This window comes from Lissotriton vulgaris, chromosome 5, assembly GCF_964263255.1.
Source record: "Lissotriton vulgaris chromosome 5, aLisVul1.2, whole genome shotgun sequence".
Taxonomy (NCBI): domain Eukaryota; kingdom Metazoa; phylum Chordata; class Amphibia; order Caudata; family Salamandridae; genus Lissotriton; species Lissotriton vulgaris.
Window position 1 is genome coordinate 1,428,436,717 of NC_141693.1, and position 23,350 is coordinate 1,428,460,066.

Consider the following 23,350-nt stretch of genomic DNA (forward strand, 5'->3'; position numbering starts at 1 on the left):
CATGGAAACACACTCTTCTCAGTGTGATCAGTCTCAATCGTCTTCTTCTCCCTCCTCACATATGCCAATGCAACATCCACGCAATGTTAGTACTTCCAGGCAGAGGGGTAGAGATCTAAATCGTCTTCCTCGCTCTCAGGATGATAGGATGTCAGCCCTGCACTCTGTTTCTACTCTCACTAAGATCCCGCAGAGAGACAAATCTAGATCGCCTCTTAAAACTCCTTCAGATTCTGACTGAATTCTTCTTTATTGTTCAACTGTTTATTGTGTACTTTCTTAACTCTTCACTCCTATCTTGTATTCAACTCCGTTTTCTTTTTCAGGTTGCAATATCTGCTCTAATGTTATTGCGTTAATTTTAAACGAAACTATTTTTTCTTTTCTTTTAAAGAAAAAGATACATGTTTTCCCGATCTTCACATGTTAATTGCATGTTTCGACATAGTGTTTAGCATTTCGCATGCTTTTTCTTCAATATTGGCAATCCCCTTGGAGATATTAGTTTTTTTTCGCATTGCATTTTATTCTTCTCAGTTATCTCAAAGATGGTAGTTATTATGTATATATACTTGTTTTCCATTTTCTAACGTTCTTATTATATCTCCTCTTTCTCCTCTTCTCACATAATATGTTTATTTTATTTTTTTTGTCATTAGATTCTTTGTCGTTTACAGGTTATAGATACTATTATCACTTAATTGTTCTATGTGTTTGTAGGTAAGCTTTACTGTCTCCTTCATTTCTATATTTTAATCTCTTATCCTACATGTTTTTCTTTCTTTCTCATTTTCCTTCTCCCTCTTGCCTTATGTATTCTATCCTCACATTTCTTCTTTCTTCTTGTATTTTGTCTTATATGCCTCTATACCTTTCTTTTTCATATTCTTTATGCTATATATTATGTCTTTATTCCTTCTCAACACCTTTTGTCTTTATTTATTGCAGTACTTTCTTAATCTTTTATCATAGTTATATCATATCGTGGATGTCAATATTCTTATTTCATGAATTTATACTATGCAGTAATGTGTCAAGGTTTATTATGAATATGATAATGTTACTCTACATTCATTGTAATCTTACATATATTCCATATTATCCTTTATTTATTTGATCCACATGCTTCTCTCCCCGGATGGGGTCCCGTCCCACGGCGTTGCTTTAGTGCGCCCAGACCAGAGGTTAACAGTCTCGGTTTATTCTTTATCTCCCTATCTTATTTTTTCTCCACTTCTATCACATCCTTTTATTCTCTTTCTTTTTCTTCTTTTCCCCTTTTTATCCTTTTTTTTTTTAAGGTTCCTCAGACTTTTACACACTTTGTCTTTTGTTCTCCAGAGTAACATCGTATCTTTTTTTCTCTGTATACTTATTTCCTTTCTTTTTTTCTATTCTGTTCTTCAAATTCTTCTATTATGTCTCCTATTCGTCCTCTCTCAGTGATTTCCTGGAATGTTCATGGTCTCACCCATTATATTAAAAGAAACAAGGTTCTCTCATATTTGCACTCTAAACATGTTGACATTGCTTTACTGCAGGAAACACACTTGGATGATATTGAATCTAGTAAACTCAGCAGGGATTGGGTTGGAAAAGTTATTCATAGTAGTATTTCCAAACCTGATCCCACCAACCCTAATCCTATTCGTAAATCTGGTGTAGCCATCCTTATTCAGAAGTCACTTCCCTTCACAATTTCAAAGACATGGTCTGACCCGGAGGGTCGCTATGTCTTTGTTAAATTGAAAATTGGACACTCTTTCATTTGTCTCGGATCTGTATACGCTCCACTTGGTGCCAAGAAACACTTTTTCTTTAGAATGAATCGTCTTCTCACAGAAATCAAGGCCTCTCAATTTCTCATTGGAGGGGATTGGAATTTGACTCCAGATCATGTCCTCGACAGAACAGGCTGCCTTGATAATGTCAATGCTTCAGATAGAGCCATTCTCCATGATGTTCTCGCCGACAATGGTCTAGTTGACCATTGGAGGCTTAGTCATCCACAAGATAAAGAGTACACATTCTTTTCTTCTGCCCATGGCACATTTTCCCGACTGAACTATTTCCTTCTCTCACAAAAGGCAGTTCAGTTGGTTACAGAGTCGAGAATTTTAGAAGCAGCCATATCCGATCACTCTCCTGTTTTTTTGTCCCTCGATTTAGGTCTTTCTAGACCTGGACGCAAACCATGGAGAATGAGCATAAACAAATATAAGACACCTGCAGGTAAACTTCTTTTACATTCACACCTCCAAGAATATCTCACTATTAATGAGGATTGAATTTCCTCTAAGAGGACGGTCTGGGCAGAAGCTAAGGTGACCATTAGAGGTCAATTAATGCGCGATGCTGCTCTTATTAACAAGAACAATGCCGCCAAACAAGCAGAATATGAGCAAGACATTCAACGTTTGTCTCACTTGTATATGTCAACTCCTACACTCCAGAATCGTAAGTTATTGGAACAGGCACGAATGTCTCTTAATAGTCTTTTTACTTCCAAGGCCGAATACGCTTTACAAAAAAAGAAAGAGAGACATTACGAACAGGGGGAAAAAGCGGGTCGGTTACTAGCTGCACAATTGCGACAGAGGGAGGCTGCTATGGCGATTCCAGCTATTAAATCCAGTCATGGCGATGTACTTACTAGACCACAAGAAATTGTTGAAGAATTTGCTTCCTTTTATAGGTCTCTTTACTCTCCGAATACTCATATAGATAAACCGAATATGTCCAATTTTTTAGATAAGATACACCTTCCACGACTTTCGGATGACGGTAGAGCTTTACTTGATGGTATTATTACAAAAGATGAGATTTTTTCAGTTATAACTGCCTTACCGTACCATAAAGCTCCATGATCGATACTTTACACGCCGCGTTTTAAGAAGCTGTTGAGGAATCCTCTTTAGGATCTCTTTCTAACAAAGCAATTATAGCTGTCTTACCAAAACCTGGTAAAGATCCCTTGTTATGTGGTAATTACCGGCCTATATCTCTCTTGAATTCTGATATTAAAATACTAGCTTGTATTCTTGCATCCCGTCTTCGTAAAGTTTTACCTTCCTTAATTTATAATTCACAAGTGTATTTCGTTCCAGGCCGTTCATCTCGGAACCATCTCTGTACTTTATCTCATGCCTTGTGGTCAGCTAAACATCTCACGGAAGATGCATTACTTCTTTCCCTTGATGCTGAAAAAGCATTTGATCGCATTGAATGGGAATACCTTTTTACAGTCATGCAAAGGTTCGGCCTGGGTGATCAATTTATAGATCAAGTACGTCTGCTCTATGATAGTCCATTAGCCCAAGATAATTGTGGTGGTTTCTTTTCTACCCCTTTTCCTATTCGACGAGGCACTCATCAAGGTTGCCCGCTTTCCCCTCTCCTTTTCCTCTTAGCGATGGAGCCTCTGGCTGCGGCAATACGACAATCTACAGAAGTTGTAGGCGCCCTCTTCCAATTGGCCATTCTCAAATTTATTTATATGCAGATGACATTCTTCTTACTCTTACCGACCTTCCCCGTTCTCTTCCCACTCTCCTTCAAATTATCAACGATTTCTCTTCTTTTTGAGGTTACAAAATTAACTGGGATAAAAGTGAAGCGTTACCCATGTCAATTGGTACTACGAAGGCAGCAATATCTGGCTTTCCTTTTCATTGGCAACCATCCCGTCTTAAGTACCTAGGAATATTAATTAATAGAGGTTTGGATGATATGGTCACGGACAATTTGACTCCTTTATTCACGCAAATGCAAAGAGACTTTGATAAATGGAAAGCTCTAGGACTATCTCTTTGGGGACGAGTTCAGGCAGTTAAGATGGTTACTTTACCACGGTTTCTTTATGTTCTAGGTATGCTTCCTCTCCACATTCCCCTAACTACCCTTCCATCCATTGACTCCAAAATAAAACTTTTTGTTTGGGGTACGGTTAAACCACGACTTGCCCTGGCCAAATTGAAGGCCCATCAGCTACATGGGGGTTTAGGTCTTCCCTCCATTAAGCATTATTCATTTGCCCTTCATATCTCTCAACTCACATCTTTCCTGCCCAAATCTAAAGATATACCACAATGGGTTCCACTTGAACGTCACCTTTTGGCTCAGGGTTTAGGTTTGTCCCTTTTATAAGGTACGGGGACTAGTATTTCTGATCCTAAAAACCCTATTTTATCTGCAATGCATAAATCTTGGCAGAGAGGTTATCGTATCCTAAAATCTAATTCGCGGATTCACATTAAAGCTCCCTTATGGCTTAATTCAGCTATTCGTATTGGTGGCCGTACCTTGTCCTGGCCTTTATGGAAAGAGGCTGGCATCTCTTTTATAGATCAACTTTTTCATGATGGACTCTTTAAATCTTTTTCTCAACTTTGTGAGGAATATCATTTACCACTTACACAATCCTCCAAATATATTCAACTTCAAAAATGTATCATAAAACACTTAGGCTCTCCACCAGAACTACTTTCAGTATCTCCCATTTTGTCTTATTTGCAGTTGTGGGGAACTCTTAAAGGAGTAACTTCTGGTCTTTATAAAACGTTTCTGCATCCTCTCTTCTCACAGCCTCTCTCACAAGCTCTTCAGATGAAATGGCAATCCCGTTTATCAGTTGTATATTCCAATATTCAATGGGATCAAATCTCAGAAGGATTACATAAAGGTGTTCCGGAAGCTCGTCTTAAATTCTGTATCTTCAAAATTCTCCATGAATGGCATTGGTCTCCTGTTAAATTGCACCAAGCTAAGCTGTTGTCACACACTTCTTGCTGGAGATGTTCTGCTTCTGGTTGCGACATTACACGTATCATTTGCGAATGTCCTCGTACTAGATCCTTCTGGCTTTTTGTGAGGAACACATTGGCTTCTACAATGTCATTACCCTTATCTTTTACACCCGTCACCATTATTCTACACAATTTTCGAGGTTTCCCGAAACTTTCCAAACCACAAATTCGTCTTCTTCATACTGCTCTGGCCACGGCCAAAATTTGTATACTGCGTCACTGGAAATCTCCCTCAACTCCTTCTCAGGAAGAATGGTTGGTGGCAATGATGCAAACGTCTTTACACGAACACACAATTTATAATCTACAAGATCAGGCTTCCATTTTTCCCCAAGTTTGGTCCCCTTTCTTGGAAACCACAGTAGACGATGACTCTACATCTACTCCTTCTTCTCCTTCATATACTGTCTCTACTTAATCCTATTCCCCTCATGGTTCCTTTTCTATTCCCTTACTATAGGTACCCTTCCCCCTCTCCTTTTACTAATTCATTCCTTATCCGCTACTGTTGCTCTGGTACTCTTCTTTTTTCTATTCTTTCTTTCTCCTTTCTTTCTCTTTTCTCTTCCTTTTCTTTTGTTTACCTCCTTTATTTCTATATTATGATTTACCTAATATTTTTTCCATTGCTACATTATATTGGATTATGGAATATATGTTCTTATTTATTTCCTCATATTTGCTATATCTTATGTAAGTTTCATTGTCACCTATATTCTCATTCATTTACTATCATATCATTTTTGCTTTGCAATCATATTTGTATTTTTATCTGAAATTTCAATAAAGAATTTCAACACAGAATTCCACGGCAAATATCACAAGCACACATGAGGTTGGAGTTTAGATTTATAAAACAGATCCCAGTCACACAAGGTGCCTAATAAAATATTACTGGAGAATGAGGGCAGCAGAGGAAAACAATTTGGCTCATCAGTGCTGGCTCGAAATTTAAAATCAAGCGAAGGTAAAGAGTTCAATTTATTTTATTTTATTTTGTGTTTTATAGAGCGCGAACTAGACCCGTAAGGATATCAGAGCATTTTACAGAATTGACAAGTAGTATACAAAGGACTTAGAAGGGGTGGATACATTTGGGATAAATACAGGTGGAAACATTTTGGATAATAACAGGTAGATACATTTTACAAGAAACCAATGGTCTCAAATCCCGGGAGGGATGCCCAGAGGTGCCGGGAGGATATCGTCCAGACAACGTCGGGAAGCCATAACAGAGGGTAGCACAAAGTCGCTGAGGTGATTTACACTTCATTACACCAGACAATCACAGCCCTAAAGGTAGAAGAGACATGGGGGCATATGTATGAAAATCCCTGTTTGCGATTCTCAAATAGCGATTTTTTGAGAATCGCTATTTGAGAATTGCAAAACCGGATGCATGTAAAAAATTGCAATTCTTTGGCCATTTCTTAGTATTCCTTAATTGCGATTAGCAAATTGCGAAATCGCAATTAAGGAATACTTTTCCATTAATTTCTATGGGCCAGGAGGCCTATAGGAATGAATGGGAAGTCCTTCTCAATTTGCGATTCGCAATTTGAGAATCACAAATTGAGAGCAATTTCAAGGTTGCAAGGGTGTCATAAGCACACCCTGATGCACCCCTGAAATGAACATGTGTGCGCATATGGCGCACATACATGCCCTAAGGGCATGTATGTGCGCCACAGGGCACCTTCATAAATGCCAAAAAGTGCTTTTGTGAAAGAAATCGCAAATTGCCACCAACTTGAAGTAAGGGGTCGTAATTTGCTATTCCTTAAATGCTTACGCAAAATTAAGGAACCGCAAATTTTTTGATTCCTTAATTCTGCGATGCAATTTTCCTAATACATCCGGTTTTCTGAATTTTTTGTCGCAAACGCTGCTTTTTTGCGATTTGCAGCGTTTGCGACAAAAAATTCTGTTCATACATATGCCCCATGGTACGCAATATTAGAATACCCGGAGCTCAAACAAGTAACTAACAAAGCTACCAGATTGCAATCATTCTCATCTGTCAAAGCAGCTTTACGCATAAAAAGCAAGCATGGGTGGTCATGCCAACATACAAAGTATTAAAACCCCAACTATATTTATTGAAACATTTCACTGAATCAAAAAAGCATTATTTGATGGTACTCAGGCTGGGAGTTTTTCCATCAAAATATTTAACACCTGAATGGAAACAGACCAGGCCAACTAAGGAGTGTTGTCTCCGTGAAAACAGAAGCAAATCATTATTACATCTATCATACCATCTGCCTAGCGCTTCTATCACTCCGGAAGAACTTATTACAACCACCTTTAATACAGTTGCAAATGGAAAGGGAAGACCACTCGGTCCCCCCAAACGTATGGATGGGTGCCCCGATCCCCCCGGGAAACCATTTTGGGCGGGGGTCGTGGTTCGGCTGGTATGCCCAAAGCGGCGTAGCCGGAGAGCACCCTTCCCGCCCAGAAGGGGTTGTCCTAGACACCCGCCCGGAAGACCGCGCCCAGGTGGGCGTACCCGAGGAGGTCCCCCGCCCTCTCGCAGATGGATAAATAGAGCGGGAATTCAATGAAGCGGCCTCTTGTTCCAGTGCTCGGAAGGCTGCACCACCCGTTGCTCGTGAGCCCTCAACGGAACAAGCAGCAATTTTGAGAACTTGTAATCTTTGTTGTTTCTCTTTCAGTATCAGGCGTGTGTAGGATCTAGGACCTCATCGATCAAGTCGAACGGAGTGAACGAAGCCATGTCCGGCAAGAAAGCGGGAAAGAGCTCCGAGTTGGAGAAGATACTACGCACTTTGTCGAACCGAATGGCGGTCATGGACCGAAAACTGGGTAAAGTGGATTCGATCGGTTGGGGCATAGCAGAGGTTAAAAAGCAGATTGCAGCCCAGAACGACCTCTCGGGCGGCCTAAGAAGGTGATAGGACCGGCCTTGCCGGGAGTCGCCCCTGAGGGTAGGGGGAAACGTAGTAAGAAGAGGGCGGGTTCCGGGGAGGGCCCAGTCCCAGAGGTACCCCCTGCAGGCCCCGTCACACCGAGCCCGGTACCGAGTTCGGATGTGGGTTTACCAATCCCTGTTGTAATAACTCCGGTTGAGGATGATCAGATGCCCCCAGAACTGGCCCTTCAGTTAGCGGCAGTGTTACCCTGGCTTAAGAAGAAAACAGGGGGGGCAGGGGCGGCGGGGGATCCGGCCGAGGAAGCCAGGTTAATAATCGAGCAATTACGGCAGTCAAGAGAAGCCGGGACGGCGAATGTTCCTTCTATTCCTCCACAGGTGGCGCCGGGAGTAACGGCGGTTGGCCGAGAAAAGACAGCAGATACGGCGGTTGAACCCGGTAAGAACCAGTTGCCATTGGTTGGGGAGAGTTCAGTGCCTTCGAGGCGTGAAAGGGTGGCCCAGCACATCCCGGCGGCCACGAAGGAAATGATATGGGGGGACAAATATGTCAATATGTTTTCACTGTTGACCGACCATCGTGAGATGGAATACGCAAAGACCCAGAAAGATTTATGGCACCCCAGCGTATGGCGGGCCAAGATGGCGGAATTTAGGGTAGATGAGACCTTATGGAACTGGGTGAAGGCCTTCTCTATATTTACGGCAGTAATGGGGGAACGTAAACCTGAAGTGTTGCCCGATCTATCTTGTTACCAGAACAGGATAATGGATTTTTATAACATGTATGGGGGGAATGAATGGAAAGGTTATGATGTTCACTTTCGAAAATCTAAAGAGTTTGATGTAACTTTAACGTGGGATTGCCTCGACACAGTGTCATGGCACAAACAGCTCTTGCCTGGATCGGCGGGTACGTCCTTGCCGGGCGGGAGCGGGCCTGGGACAGTTCAACAAAAGCCGGCACAGCCCTTTCGAGCAAGCGCCGGTGGCGAATCACAGCCCAAGACCGGCGGAAATGGGGGCAAGCGCGGGGTTTATTGGGGTTTCAACAGAGGTAACTGTAATAGGCCCCAGGGAACATGTAGGTTCCGGCATGCTTGTGCGGGCTGTGGGAACTCCTCACACCCGGAAAGTAGCTGTAGGTCCAAGAGCGGTAGTTCGGGAGGAAAGGGGGGATCCAAGCAGAATTGATGTGATGCTTGGGAAGCTATCATCTTCACCCATCAACATCATGGCTTTGACTCCCTGGCTGAACAAATACCCTGATCATGTATCTGCCGGGATTTTGAGGAATGGTTTCCTATATGGCTTCAACATCCCGGCGGGGAATTTTCGGGGGAGCCCCTTTTGTAAGAATCAGCTATCTGTTCAACACAACCCGGCAGTGGCAGCCAAGAAAATTACCAAAGAGGTCAGCTTGGGGCGGGTAGCAGGACCATTTCCATGCCCGCCAGTGGCGGATTTCGTGTGTTCACCTCTAGGAGTGGTTCAGAAGAAAGACCCTGGGGAGTTTAGACTCATTCACAATCTGTCGGCCCCGATGGGGGCCTCGGTGAATGAAGCCATGGACCCGGAAGTCTGTTCAGTTCGGTACGCATCGTTCGACGATGCCGTTGACTTGCTGAATCACTTAGGCCCCGGTGCTCTGATGGCGAAATCGGACATCGAATCAGCATTCAGGTTGCTCCCGGTACACCCACGGGACCAGCGCTTGCTAGGATTTACGTTCCAAGGGAAGTATTACATGGATAAATGCATGCCCATGGGCTGCTCAATTTCTTGTGCTTATTTTGAAATGTTCAGCTGTTTTTTAGAATGGGCGTTCACTGGGGCCACCGGGCATAGACAGGTGATGCACTATTGAGACGATTTCCTGTTCTTAGGGCCGGCAGGCACTACAAAATGTGCACAGGCACTGCAGGACTTCTGCATTCTCATGCAGGAGTTTGGGGTTCCATTGGCACCAGGTAAGACAGTGGGGCCATCTACTTCACTGGAGTTTCTAGGAATTGAGCTCGATTCTGTGGAAGGTTGCTTCCGTCTGCCAATGGAGAAGGTGGCCAAGTTCAGGGCCTCCCTAATACAATGCCTGGGCAAAGAAAAAGTGACCCTGCACCAGTTACAACAACAGCTTAACTTTGCCTTGAGAGTAATACCGATGGCTCGCCCCTTCTCACGTTCCATTGCACAGGCTATGGCCGGCCTCAAGGAGGGACACCACCGCACGAGACTGTCGGCAGAGGTTCGCCAGGATATGCGCATTTGGTTAGCATTTCTGGCAGACTTCAACGGTCGAGTGGCGTGGAACAAACCCCCAGCATCGTCTGACGAACTGGGTTTGTGGACCGACTCAGCTGGGAGCGTGGGATTTGGCGCCATCTTTGGTAACCGATGGTCGGCGCAAATATGGCCGACGTGGTGGCACTCCAGTGGCCTAACAGGTAACATTGGGTTCTTGGAGCTATTTCCCATTTGGGTGGCTCTGTCGGCATGGCCTGAAGATTTTAGGGACCGCTCAGTAGTGTTTTGGTCTGACAACATGACAGTGGTCGAGTGCATTAATCAGCAGGCAGCACGCTGCAAGTGGATCTTGAGGCTGTTGAAAGAGATTGTATTACGTTGCATGAGATTGAATGTACAGTTCAGGGCAAAACATGTGCCGGGTGTACTGAATAATGCAGCTGACGCACTCTCTCGTTCACACATGCAGGCTTTCAGGGGCTATCTACCTACAGCGGATCTAGTGGCGGCACCGTTCCCCGAAGCACTATGGCTGATCGGTGCCCCGGATTACAGGACCTCGTGGCAGCCAGCTTAGCGCCCAGGACGAGGAAAGCCTATGAGGGAGCGTTTCGTTCATACTGTGCCTTTTTAGGACCGGCAGGGAGACATAGCTGGGGGCAGGAGGAATCCTTCCTGGGGTTCTTAGTGGCGCTTCATAAAGAAGGCCGATTAGCTGCAACTGCCAATAGACATAGGGCGGCCATATCATTCATGGCACAGCTCCACGGCATACGGGACCCGACGGGTTCCTTCTTAGTCAGAAAGGCACTCCGCGGATGGCAGCGCCTGGAGGGTCGCAGACAAGATACGAGGCGCCCGATTGGTTTAGAGAGATTGTCTCTGCTACTGGCAAAACTTGATGAGACATGCTCCTCCCCTTCCGAAGTAGTTCTGTTCCGAGCGGCTTTCGCATTGGCATTCCATGGGGCAATGCGGGTAAGTGAACTCGTGGCGAGGAACAAGAAGGATATGGAGGGAGGCCTATGCAGGGATCACGTTCAAATACGGGGTGATTCGATGCTAATCTCGATAGCCAGGTCCAAGACAGACCAGGAGGCTTGGGGGAGTAGTGTGGTTGTGCAGCGTGCTCGAGGGAGCCCCAGTTGTCCGATAAGGTATGTTAGAGGACTACCTGGTACAGAGGCCGGCAACATGGGGAGGTAGCCTGCTTAGACACAAGGATGGCACCCCGTTGACGAAATTTCAGTTTCAGAGGGTGCTGGCACTTACAATTGCTGCGGCGGGCATGAACCCGTGCGATTTTGGGACCCACTCATTCAGAATAGGGGCCGCTACTGAGGCTACGGCTCGGGGTCTGGGTGCGGAAGAAGTGAAACAGTTAGGCCGTTGGTCCTCGAACTGTTTCAAGAGGTATGTGCGACTGCACATGTTGTAAAAGACTGATGAAGTGCACTCACGCTGCTTGTCTTTTGTTTGAATTTCAGCCATCTTCACGACGTTTTGACCGAAATGTGCTCTACCTTTCGCCTTTGGATTTCCTTAACTTCTCTGTTGTTTTAGTTTGCTTAAATCTAGAAACTAGAGGTGGCCACTCAAGGATTTTATTAATTGTTTTTCTATTGTAAACTGATTTTTGGGTTCGATGTTATACATTGGCAAGAATGTATGAATTTAAAGCAATTATTTTTTGATAACCATGTTGATTTTTTCCATGATTTAAATTGTACTTTAAATAATCAAACTATAAACAATAATAACAATATTCCTGCAATTATCGCTTTCAGCAGTGCAGCTGGAGGAGATATCGCTAACAGTCTGTGAACAATTTCGTTCATGAAAACCTTGCAGAGTCTCAGGCTTCAGGATGTTGACGAACCAGTCCACAGGAATAAGATCAACTCCTGGGCGCTCCACCCTTCCAAGGAACCTACGGAATTGTAGGGTTTTCCCACGAATATGGCCCTCAGCTTCTTCTGCCCTCTCTTCTGGCAGCTATGTTTGTGCATTGAAGGTGCTCACAGTGCCTTTCAAATTATTGACATCAAGTTGAAGAACAAAAGTGTGCTCCATGGCCCCTCTCAGAATCTTTCTCCTTTCCATGAGGAGGAGATTGCCCTCAAAGAATTGGAGGTTGGTTTCCCTTCCAGCACCTGTCTCGAACTCTGGATCGCCACCATAATTTCTATAGAAGATGGTTCGACAGTATCTGCTTGCCCTAGTCCTCTTTTAGTCGGTATGAATCGTCACCCATTCGCAGATCAGTGTTCTGTACTTTTGTTGTGGCTCTGGGTGGGTTTTGTACTTTCATCTTTTGCCCATCATACTCTCTTTCATGCTGCTGTGTGTGTTTTTGCAGGGCCGTATCGTGCACCTGGTCTCCTTCTGGTCAGGGAACCAAGTGGTTCCCAGCCTTATATTCAGTCTTTTTTTGGGGCATCTTTGTCACAAGTGACAAAGCAAGAGGCCAACACTCAGGGTCCCGCCAGGTGTCTTTGCTACATCCATCAGACCAGCCATGAGGGGCCCCATTCGTCCCTCGCTGCTTTATATCTCGTGCAACCCCAGGCAACGCTGCACTAGGACAGTCACAACTCTGTGGGGCCAAACCGCTGCTTGCCACCTGACTGTTTCCGCCACGTACGTGCTAGTTTATTGTCACTTTTTTTCAGTCCTATCTCACCATTGCTCCTCCAGACAGATACTGCAGCAGTTCAGGGCCTCTCCTCATAAATCTTCCGACAGATGCTACAGCGCCATTACGCCATATCTCATTAGGAATCCTAAGCCTCCCTGCATATACCCTCGGCCAGCTCCTGCCTGGGCAGTCAAGCTCTGTCATTTGGGGCAGGCCTCTAACTCTTCCTATGGGGAGGGGGAGGCACTTATCAGGCTCCAGGGAAGGACACATTTCAATCAGCGAGTCCTCCAAGGCTGCTATAGTGAATTACACAATCAGTATACGAAGAGAACTGTCCCCGGTGTAGTCTCGTGCCATGGGCACCCCATGTTCCAGGAATAGCGGTGCTCAAATGCAATAAAACTACCAAATATTTTTCCAAAGCAATGTGCTGTCGGCTCTTCATGAAACAGACAGGCTGGATAGTTACAGTACCCGACCACACTCCTGATGCACATTCGGCTGTAATCAAGTGATTAATGAGGCCAGGCATAATAGCATGCACGAGAGCCTGGTGCATGCAACCCTCGCAAAGCGGACTAGCTGCCACTCTTCATGCCCTCTCCGAGGATTTGGCAGGTTGCCCTCAAAGATGCCACCAAGCATGAAACTCCACCCTGGGATACATACTGCACATACTGAACTGTTACAAGTTCCATAAAATTCAAGGTCTTTCTTCCTGAGGAGGCCTTTGAAAGTGTTTACTTAGGCTTAAACATGTCATATAGCATGGAGGTTTTTTTTTATAAACTGTCAATTATACTTAAGGAATCTATTTTTCACGAAACACAAAGCAACTTTGACAAATAATGGCTGCTGTAAAAAACCGATGGGGCATATTATCAAGAAAAGCAATAAAATGATCGCCGCTTTCTTGATAATATGCCCCAAAGGGCCATATTATCAAGAAAGGGCGATACATTATCGCCGCTTTTATCGGCAGGAAACTGCCGTTAGAGCGGCGATAATGGGCTTGATAATATGCCCTTGTGAATTCCCATAGACGCCCAGGTTCACACCAGAACCTGGGCTTCTATGGAAATTCACAAGGGCCTATTATCAAGCCCATTATCGCCGTTTTAGCGGCAGTTCCCTGCCGATAAAAGGGGCGATAATGTAGCGCCCTTTCTTGATAATATGGCCCCATGTTTGTGCCTCTGCATAGATTCTGAGCACAGTTCAGTTCATGATAACTTTATTCAGATGGTTAAAACAACCATAAAGGCAGAAGCATATAAAACATGAAGGGGCATATTACCAACGTTTAGCGATATTTACCGCTAACGATGCTTAGCAACAAATTTTTTAACGCTAAGCATCGCCGGAAATTATCGCAGAGATAACTTGCTATTAGCAAGGTTTATCTCAGTAGTGATAAAAATCCTCGCGCTAACTGCCAATTGAGAGATTATCTCTGGAAAACCATCGATAATCTCTCGAAGTTTGGCGTTAGCGTGATAATAGGGGCTCACAAACTTAGCCATGATATCCACCTTCCATAGGATATCATGGCTAAGTCAGGAAAATACCAGGTGTAAAAAAAGCAGTGCTAACCGTGGTTAGCGCTGCTTTTTTTTATCACTAACAGGGTTAGCGAAATCCTTGATAATAGGAGCAATGTCGCTTAACAACATTTCTCCTATTATTTTTCTCTGGAACACCCCCTTTGCATCTCATTAGAGATGCAAGGGGAAGCTTAGAGAAAAAAGGGTGCTAACATGCGAATTTGCGTGTTAGCACCCTGTTGCTAAAAGGGAGATAATTTTATCTCCGCTTTCTTGGCTTTTAAAGCCAAAAAGCGGAGATACATCCCTTGATAATATGCCCCAAAAACATTTGGTAAAATACATCCATATTTGATAAATATTAAAATAATACTGCACGCAGTAGAAAACCTAGAGCAAAGACGATGAGCTTAAGAGTCCAGGCCAGGATACTTATTAATCATTTCAGGACTTTTTACCTTTCTTTTTTTCTATGAAAATAAATTGTGCATGTAAAATTGTATAAAAAATTAAATTTGTGGGATTTGATATATCCTTGAAATAATTCGGGATAGAGCACAAATCTGTCTGTAAGTAAAGCAGGCACCTGTATATAGTAAAAGAGAATACCAACCAGTAACAATCTACTCTTTTCCCTAGAGAAAGTATTTTGATTATCTTGATCAGTCCCCATCACACAGGAGAGGCTCTGGGCCTTGTCCATGCTCCCCAAACTCTGCTACATCAATTGAACATAACCAATGGGATCCATCAGGCCTCTTCTAAGGCAGCCAACTACAACACCTGCAGTCGGGCCTTCGTATAGGTTGACAGGCAGGCCCACTTGGGACACCATACAGCAAGGATTATGCGGGCACTCTGTAATCCTGGGAACCTTGGCAAATAAATAAGCAACAAGAACAATTGTATGTATATTTGTACTTTTAAGATGTTTTGTGATGCCAATGGAGCTTCGGCTAAACTCTTCCTCTGAGGAAAACATTGCACTTGAGACAACATGACACAGGGCACCCGGCAGACAGCACACTATGGTGCACCATTAGAACAGTCCCTAGGTGTCCCTTTTTGGCCACTTATACAGAAGCTGTGTCTCAGTCCAAGTACAGCAGGCAACATTTACTTTAGAGTTTCAGTAGCCGACAAAGTGCCTTCAGACATTAAGTGGAAATTGAAATACTATCGAAGTCTGCACAGTTGCAACATTTTGAATAATGCCAATTAATGGGAAACATGAACTATTTAATTATTTTGGCAGTTCATTAAAAAACATTTTAATCAACTTATAGCTTGAACTCCCTCAACTTTGATGTTTGTTTTTTATTTGAGCGTACTTGGTTGGGCAAACCGGTTTAAAAAGAGGATGCTGCTATGCTTGTCTATATCTTTGCTTAATCTATTGAGTTATAGATGGAGGAATGACTGCAGTTATGTAACTCTTACAAATTTAGCATGGTAAGTAAGGAAGTAAACTTTATTGTTCAGTTAATTAAAACCATAACAAACAATTTCCATTTTTACGCAGTTTCAAGGTAAAGAAGAGAGGACAACAAATTACCATCATAGTTCAACGCTAAAAGGCTATTTGCTCAAAATTCAAGATAAAAACTATAAAACATGTGGTTAATAATTTATGATCCTCAGATAAACATAAAGGCTAGCCTAGAAATTCCCCTGTCAGAACCCTATCTACTACAGGGGATGTTGGGAAGGGAATAGAGTACCATTCGTTCGGATTATTAAAAACCTTAATAAGGCGACCAGGGGGCCGTTGGAACGATTTCATTGCTCAGTGCACATATGATATTTACAACAAGGGGTGGTGAGGGACAGAGTCTCTGAATTAAGCAGAAAGCTCTCACCCAGTCAAGAGATCAGGGCTAGATCCAACACCGTTTTTTAGCTCACTGCACCATCCCAGTTTCAGAACCCGGCTGTATGCAAATTAGTCTGTTCCTGTCCCAGTGCATGATGGGAACAGGGCAAACCAAACTACAAAAGCCAATTCTTACACTGGGAAGGAAACAAGCTCCCGGGGACCGGTTTCTGGCATTACAGCCGTCTTCGGCCCGGTTTGCTTGAATCCTGATGGTGCAATGAGCAAGGGTCTCACATCTGAGAATACCCTTCCACGCTTAGGGTGGACAAAAATATTTACAACAAGGGGTGGTGAGGGACAGAGTCTCTGAATTAAGCAGAAAGCTCTCACCCAGTCAAGAGATCAGGGCTAGATCCAACACCGTTTTTTAGCTCACTGCACCATCCCAGTTTCAGAACCTGGCTGTATGCAAATTAGTCTGTTCCTGTCCCAGTGCATGATGGGAACAGGGCAAACCAAACTACAAAAGCCAATTCTTACACTGGGAAGGAAACAAGCTCCCGGGGACCGGTTTCTGGCATTACAGCCGTCTTCGGCCCGGTTTGCTTGAATCCTGATGGTGCAATGAGCAAGGGTCTCACATCTGAGAATACCCTTCCACGCTTAGGGTGGACAAAAATATTTACAACAAGGGGTGGTGAGGGACAGAGTCTCTGAATTAAGCAGAAAGCTCTCACCCAGTCAAGAGATCAGGGCTAGATCCAACACCGTTTTTTAGCTCACTGCACCATCCCAGTTTCAGAACCCGGCTGTATGCAAATTAGTCTGTTCCTGTCCCAGTGCATGATGGGAACAGGGCAAACCAAACTACAAAAGCCAATTCTTACACTGTGAAGGAAACAAGCTCCCGGGGACCGGTTTCTGGCATTACAGCCGTCTTCGGCCCGGTTTGCTTGAATCCTGATGGTGCAATGAGCAAGGGTCTCACATCTGAGAATACCCTTCCACGCTTAGGGTGGACAAAAATATTTACAACAAGGGGTGGTGAGGGACAGAGTCTCTGAATTAAGCAGAAAGCTCTCACCCAGTCAAGAGATCAGGGCTAGATCCAACACCGTTTTTTAGCTCACTGCACCATCCCAGTTTCAGAACCCGGCTGTATGCAAATTAGTCTGTTCCTGTCCCAGTGCATGATGGGAACAGGGCAAACCAAACTACAAAAGCCAATTCTTACACTGGGAAGGAAACAAGCTCCCGGGGACCGGTTTCTGGCATTACAGCCGTCTTCGGCCCGGTTTGCTGGAATCCTGATGGTGCAATGAGCAAGGGTCTCACATCTGAGAATACCCTTCCACGCTTAGGGTGGACAAAAATATTTACAACAAGGGGTGGTGAGGGACAGAGTCTCTGAATTAAGCAGAAAGCTCTCACCCAGTCAAGAGATCAGGGCTAGATCCAACACCGTTTTTTAGCTCACTGCACCATCCCAGTTTCAGAACCCGGCTGTATGCAAATTAGTCTGTTCCTGTCCCAGTGCATGATGGGAACAGGGCAAACCAAACTACAAAAGCCAATTCTTACACTGGGAAGGAAACAAGCTCCCGGGGACCGGTTTCTGGCATTACAGCCGTCTTCGGCCCGGTTTGCTTGAATCCTGATGTTGCAATGAGCAAGGGTCTCACATCTGAGAATACCCTTCCACGCTTAGGGTGGACAAAAATATTTACAACAAGGGGTGGTGAGGGACAGAGTCTCTGAATTAAGCAGAAAGCTCTCACCCAGTCAAGAGATCAGGGCTAGATCCAACACCGTTTTTTAGCTCACTGCACCATCCCAGTTTCAGAACCCGGCTGTATGCAAATTAGTCTGTTCCTGTCCCAGTGCATGATGGGAACAGGGCAAACCAAACTACAAAAGCCAATTCTTACACTGGGAAGGAAACAAGCTCCCGGGGACCGGTTTCTGGCATTACAGCCGTCTTCGGCCCGGTTTGCTTGAATCCTGATGGTGCAATGAGCAAGGGTCTCACATCTGAGAATACCCTTCCACGCTTAGGGTGGACAAAAATATTTACAACAAGGGGTGGTGAGGGACAGAGTCTCTGAATTAAGCAGAAAGCTCTCACCCAGTCAAGAGATCAGGGCTAGATCCAACACCGTTTTTTAGCTCACTGCACCATCCCAGTTTCAGAACCCGGCTGTATGCAAATTAGTCTGTTCCTGTCCCAGTGCATGATGGGAACAGGGCAAACCAAACTACAAAAGCCAATTCTTACACTGGGAAGGAAACAAGCTCCCGGGGACCGGTTTCTGGCATTACAGCCGTCTTCGGCCCGGTTTGCTTGAATCCTGATGGTGCAATGAGCAAGGGTCTCACATCTGAGAATACCCTTCCACGCTTAGGGTGGACAAAAATATTTACAACAAGGGGTGGTGAGGGACAGAGTCTCTGAATTAAGCAGAAAGCTCTCACCCAGTCAAGAGATCAGGGCTAGATCCAACACCGTTTTTTAGCTCACTGCACCATCCCAGTTTCAGAACCCGGCTGTATGCAAATTAGTCTGTTCCTGTCCCAGTGCATGATGGGAACAGGGCAAACCAAACTACAAAAGCCAATTCTTACACTGGGAAGGAAACAAGCTCCCGGGGACCGGTTTCTGGCATTACAGCCGTCTTCGGCCCGGTTTGCTTGAATCCTGATGGTGCAATGAGCAAGGGTCTCACATCTGAGAATACCCTTCCACGCTTAGGGTGGACAAAAATATTTACAACAAGGGGTGGTGAGGGACAGAGTCTCTGAATTAAGCAGAAAGCTCTCACCCAGTCAAGAGATCAGGGCTAGATCCAACACCGTTTTTTAGCTCACTGCACCATCCCAGTTTCAGAACCCGGCTGTATGCAAATTAGTCTGTTCCTGTCCCAGTGCATGATGGGAACAGGGCAAACCAAACTACAAAAGCCAATTCTTACACTGGGAAGGAAACAAGCTCCCGGGGACCGGTTTCTGGCATTACAGCCGTCTTCGGCCCGGTTTGCTTGAATCCTGATGGTGCAATGAGCAAGGGTCTCACATCTGAGAATACCCTTCCACGCTTAGGGTGGACAAAAATATTTACAACAAGGGGTGGTGAGGGACAGAGTCTCTGAATTAAGCAGAAAGCTCTCACCCAGTCAAGAGATCAGGGCTAGATCCAACACCGTTTTTTAGCTCACTGCACCATCCCAGTTTCAGAACCCGGCTGTATGCAAATTAGTCTGTTCCTGTCCCAGTGCATGATGGGAACAGGGCAAACCAAACTACAAAAGCCAATTCTTACACTGGGAAGGAAACAAGCTCCCGGGGACCGGTTTCTGGCATTACAGCCGTCTTCGGCCCGGTTTGCTTGAATCCTGATGGTGCAATGAGCAAGGGTCTCACATCTGAGAATACCCTTCCACGCTTAGGGTGGACAAAAATATTTACAACAAGGGGTGGTGAGGGACAGAGTCTCTGAATTAAGCAGAAAGCTCTCACCCAGTCAAGAGATCAGGGCTAGATCCAACACCGTTTTTTAGCTCACTGCACCATCCCAGTTTCAGAACCCGGCTGTATGCAAATTAGTCTGTTCCTGTCCCAGTGCATGATGGGAACAGGGCAAACCAAACTACAAAAGCCAATTCTTACACTGGGAAGGAAACAAGCTCCCGGGGACCGGTTTCTGGCATTACAGCCGTCTTCGGCCCGGTTTGCTTGAATCCTGATGGTGCAATGAGCAAGGGTCTCACATCTGAGAATACCCTTCCACGCTTAGGGTGGACAAAAATATTTACAACAAGGGGTGGTGAGGGACAGAGTCTCTGAATTAAGCAGAAAGCTCTCACCCAGTCAAGAGATCAGGGCTAGATCCAACACCGTTTTTTAGCTCACTGCACCATCCCAGTTTCAGAACCCGGCTGTATGCAAATTAGTCTGTTCCTGTCCCAGTGCATGATGGGAACAGGGCAAACCAAACTACAAAAGCCAATTCTTACACTGGGAAGGAAACAAGCTCCCGGGGACCGGTTTCTGGCATTACAGCCGTCTTCGGCCCGGTTTGCTGGAATCCTGATGGTGCAATGAGCAAGGGTCTCACATCTGAGAATACCCTTCCACGCTTAGGGTGGACAAAAATATTTACAACAAGGGGTGGTGAGGGACAGAGTCTCTGAATTAAGCAGAAAGCTCTCACCCAGTCAAGAGATCAGGGCTAGATCCAACACCGTTTTTTAGCTCACTGCACCATCCCAGTTTCAGAACCCGGCTGTATGCAAATTAGTCTGTTCCTGTCCCAGTGCATGATGGGAACAGGGCAAACCAAACTACAAAAGCCAATTCTTACACTGGGAAGGAAACAAGCTCCCGGGGACCGGTTTCTGGCATTACAGCCGTCTTCGGCCCGGTTTGCTTGAATCCTGATGTTGCAATGAGCAAGGGTCTCACATCTGAGAATACCCTTCCACGCTTAGGGTGGACAAAAATATTTACAACAAGGGTTGGTGAGGGACAGAGTCTCTGAATTAAGCAGAAAGCTCTCACCCAGTCAAGAGATCAGGGCTAGATCCAACACCGTTTTTTAGCTCACTGCACCATCCCAGTTTCAGAACCCGGCTGTATGCAAATTAGTCTGTTCCTGTCCCAGTGCATGATGGGAACAGGGCAAACCAAACTACAAAAGCCAATTCTTACACTGGGAAGGAAACAAGCTCCCGGGGACCGGTTTCTGGCATTACAGCCGTCTTCGGCCCGGTTTGCTTGAATCCTGATGGTGCAATGAGCAAGGGTCTCACATCTGAGAATACCCTTCCACGCTTAGGGTGGACAAAAATATTTACAACAAGGGGTGGTGAGGGACAGAGTCTCTGAATTAAGCAGAAAGCTCTCACCCAGTCAAGAGATCAGGGCTAGATCCAACACCGTTTTTTAGCTCACTGCACCATCCCAGTTTCAGAACCCGGCTGTATGCAAATTAGTCTGTTCCTGTCCCAGTGCATGATGGGAACAGGGCAAACCAAACTACAAAAGCCAATTCTTACACTGGGAAGGAAACAAGCTCCCGGGGACCGGTTTCTGGCATTACAGCCGTCTTCGGCCCGGTTTGCTTGAATCCTGATGGTGCAATGAGCAAGGGTCTCACATCTGAGAATACCCTTCCACGCTTAGGGTGGACAAAAATATTTACAACAAGGGGTGGTGAGGGACAGAGTCTCTGAATTAAGCAGAAAGCTCTCACCCAGTCAAGAGATCAGGGCTAGATCCAACACCGTTTTTTAGCTCACTGCACCATCCCAGTTTCAGAACCCGGCTGTATGCAAATTAGTCTGTTCCTGTCCCAGTGCATGATGGGAACAGGGCAAACCAAACTACAAAAGCCAATTCTTACACTGGGAAGGAAACAAGCTCCCGGGGACCGGTTTCTGGCATTACAGCCGTCTTCGGCCCGGTTTGCTTGAATCCTGATGGTGCAATGAGCAAGGGTCTCACATCTGAGAATACCCTTCCACGCTTAGGGTGGACAAAAATATTTACAGCAAGGGGTGGTGAGGGACAGAGTCTCTGAATTAAGCAGAAAGCTCTCACCCAGTCAAGAGATCAGGGCTAGATCCAACACCGTTTTTTAGCTCACTGCACCATCCCAGTTTCAGAACCCGGCTGTATGCAAATTAGTCTGTTCCTGTCCCAGTGCATGATGGGAACAGGGCAAACCAAACTACAAAAGCCAATTCTTACACTGGGAAGGAAACAAGCTCCCGGGGACCGGTTTCTGGCATTACAGCCGTCTTCGGCCCGGTTTGCTTGAATCCTGATGGTGCAATGAGCAAGGGTCTCACATCTGAGAATACCCTTCCACGCTTAGGGTGGACAAAAATATTTACAACAAGGGGTGGTGAGGGACAGAGTCTCTGAATTAAGCAGAAAGCTCTCACCCAGTCAAGAGATCAGGGCTAGATCCAACACCGTTTTTTAGCTCACTGCACCATCCCAGTTTCAGAACCCGGCTGTATGCAAATTAGTCTGTTCCTGTCCCAGTGCATGATGGGAACAGGGCAAACCAAACTACAAAAGCCAATTCTTACACTGGGAAGGAAACAAGCTCCCGGGGACCGGTTTCTGGCATTACAGCCGTCTTCGGCCCGGTTTGCTTGAATCCTGATGGTGCAATGAGCAAGGGTCTCACATCTGAGAATACCCTTCCACGCTTAGGGTGGACAAAAATATTTACAACAAGGGGTGGTGAGGGACAGAGTCTCTGAATTAAGCAGAAAGCTCTCACCCAGTCAAGAGATCAGGGCTAGATCCAACACCGTTTTTTAGCTCACTGCACCATCCCAGTTTCAGAACCCGGCTGTATGCAAATTAGTCTGTTCCTGTCCCAGTGCATGATGGGAACAGGGCAAACCAAACTACAAAAGCCAATTCTTACACTGGGAAGGAAACAAGCTCCCGGGGACCGGTTTCTGGCATTACAGCCGTCTTCGGCCCGGTTTGCTTGAATCCTGATGGTGCAATGAGCAAGGGTCTCACATCTGAGAATACCCTTCCACGCTTAGGGTGGACAAAAATATTTACAACAAGGGGTGGTGAGGGACAGAGTCTCTGAATTAAGCAGAAAGCTCTCACCCAGTCAAGAGATCAGGGCTAGATCCAACACCGTTTTTTAGCTCACTGCACCATCCCAGTTTCAGAACCCGGCTGTATGCAAATTAGTCTGTTCCTGTCCCAGTGCATGAAGGGAACAGGGCAAACCAAACTACAAAAGCCAATTCTTACACTGGGAAGGAAACAAGCTCCCGGGGACCGGTTTCTGGCATTACAGCCGTCTTCGGCCCGGTTTGCTTGAATCCTGATGGTGCAATGAGCAAGGGTCTCACATCTGAGAATACCCTTCCACGCTTAGGGTGGACAAAAATATTTACAACAAGGGGTGGTGAGGGACAGAGTCTCTGAATTAAGCAGAAAGCTCTCACCCAGTCAAGAGATCAGGGCTAGATCCAACACCGTTTTTTAGCTCACTGCACCATCCCAGTTTCAGAACCCGGCTGTATGCAAATTAGTCTGTTCCTGTCCCAGTGCATGATGGGAACAGGGCAAACCAAACTACAAAAGCCAATTCTTACACTGGGAAGGAAACAAGCTCCCGGGGACCGGTTTCTGGCATTACAGCCGTCTTCGGCCCGGTTTGCTTGAATCCTGATGGTGCAATGAGCAAGGGTCTCACATCTGAGAATACCCTTCCACGCTTAGGGTGGACAAAAATATTTACAACAAGGGGTGGTGAGGGACAGAGTCTCTGAATTAAGCAGAAAGCTCTCACCCAGTCAAGAGATCAGGGCTAGATCCAACACCGTTTTTTAGCTCACTGCACCATCCCAGTTTCAGAACCCGGCT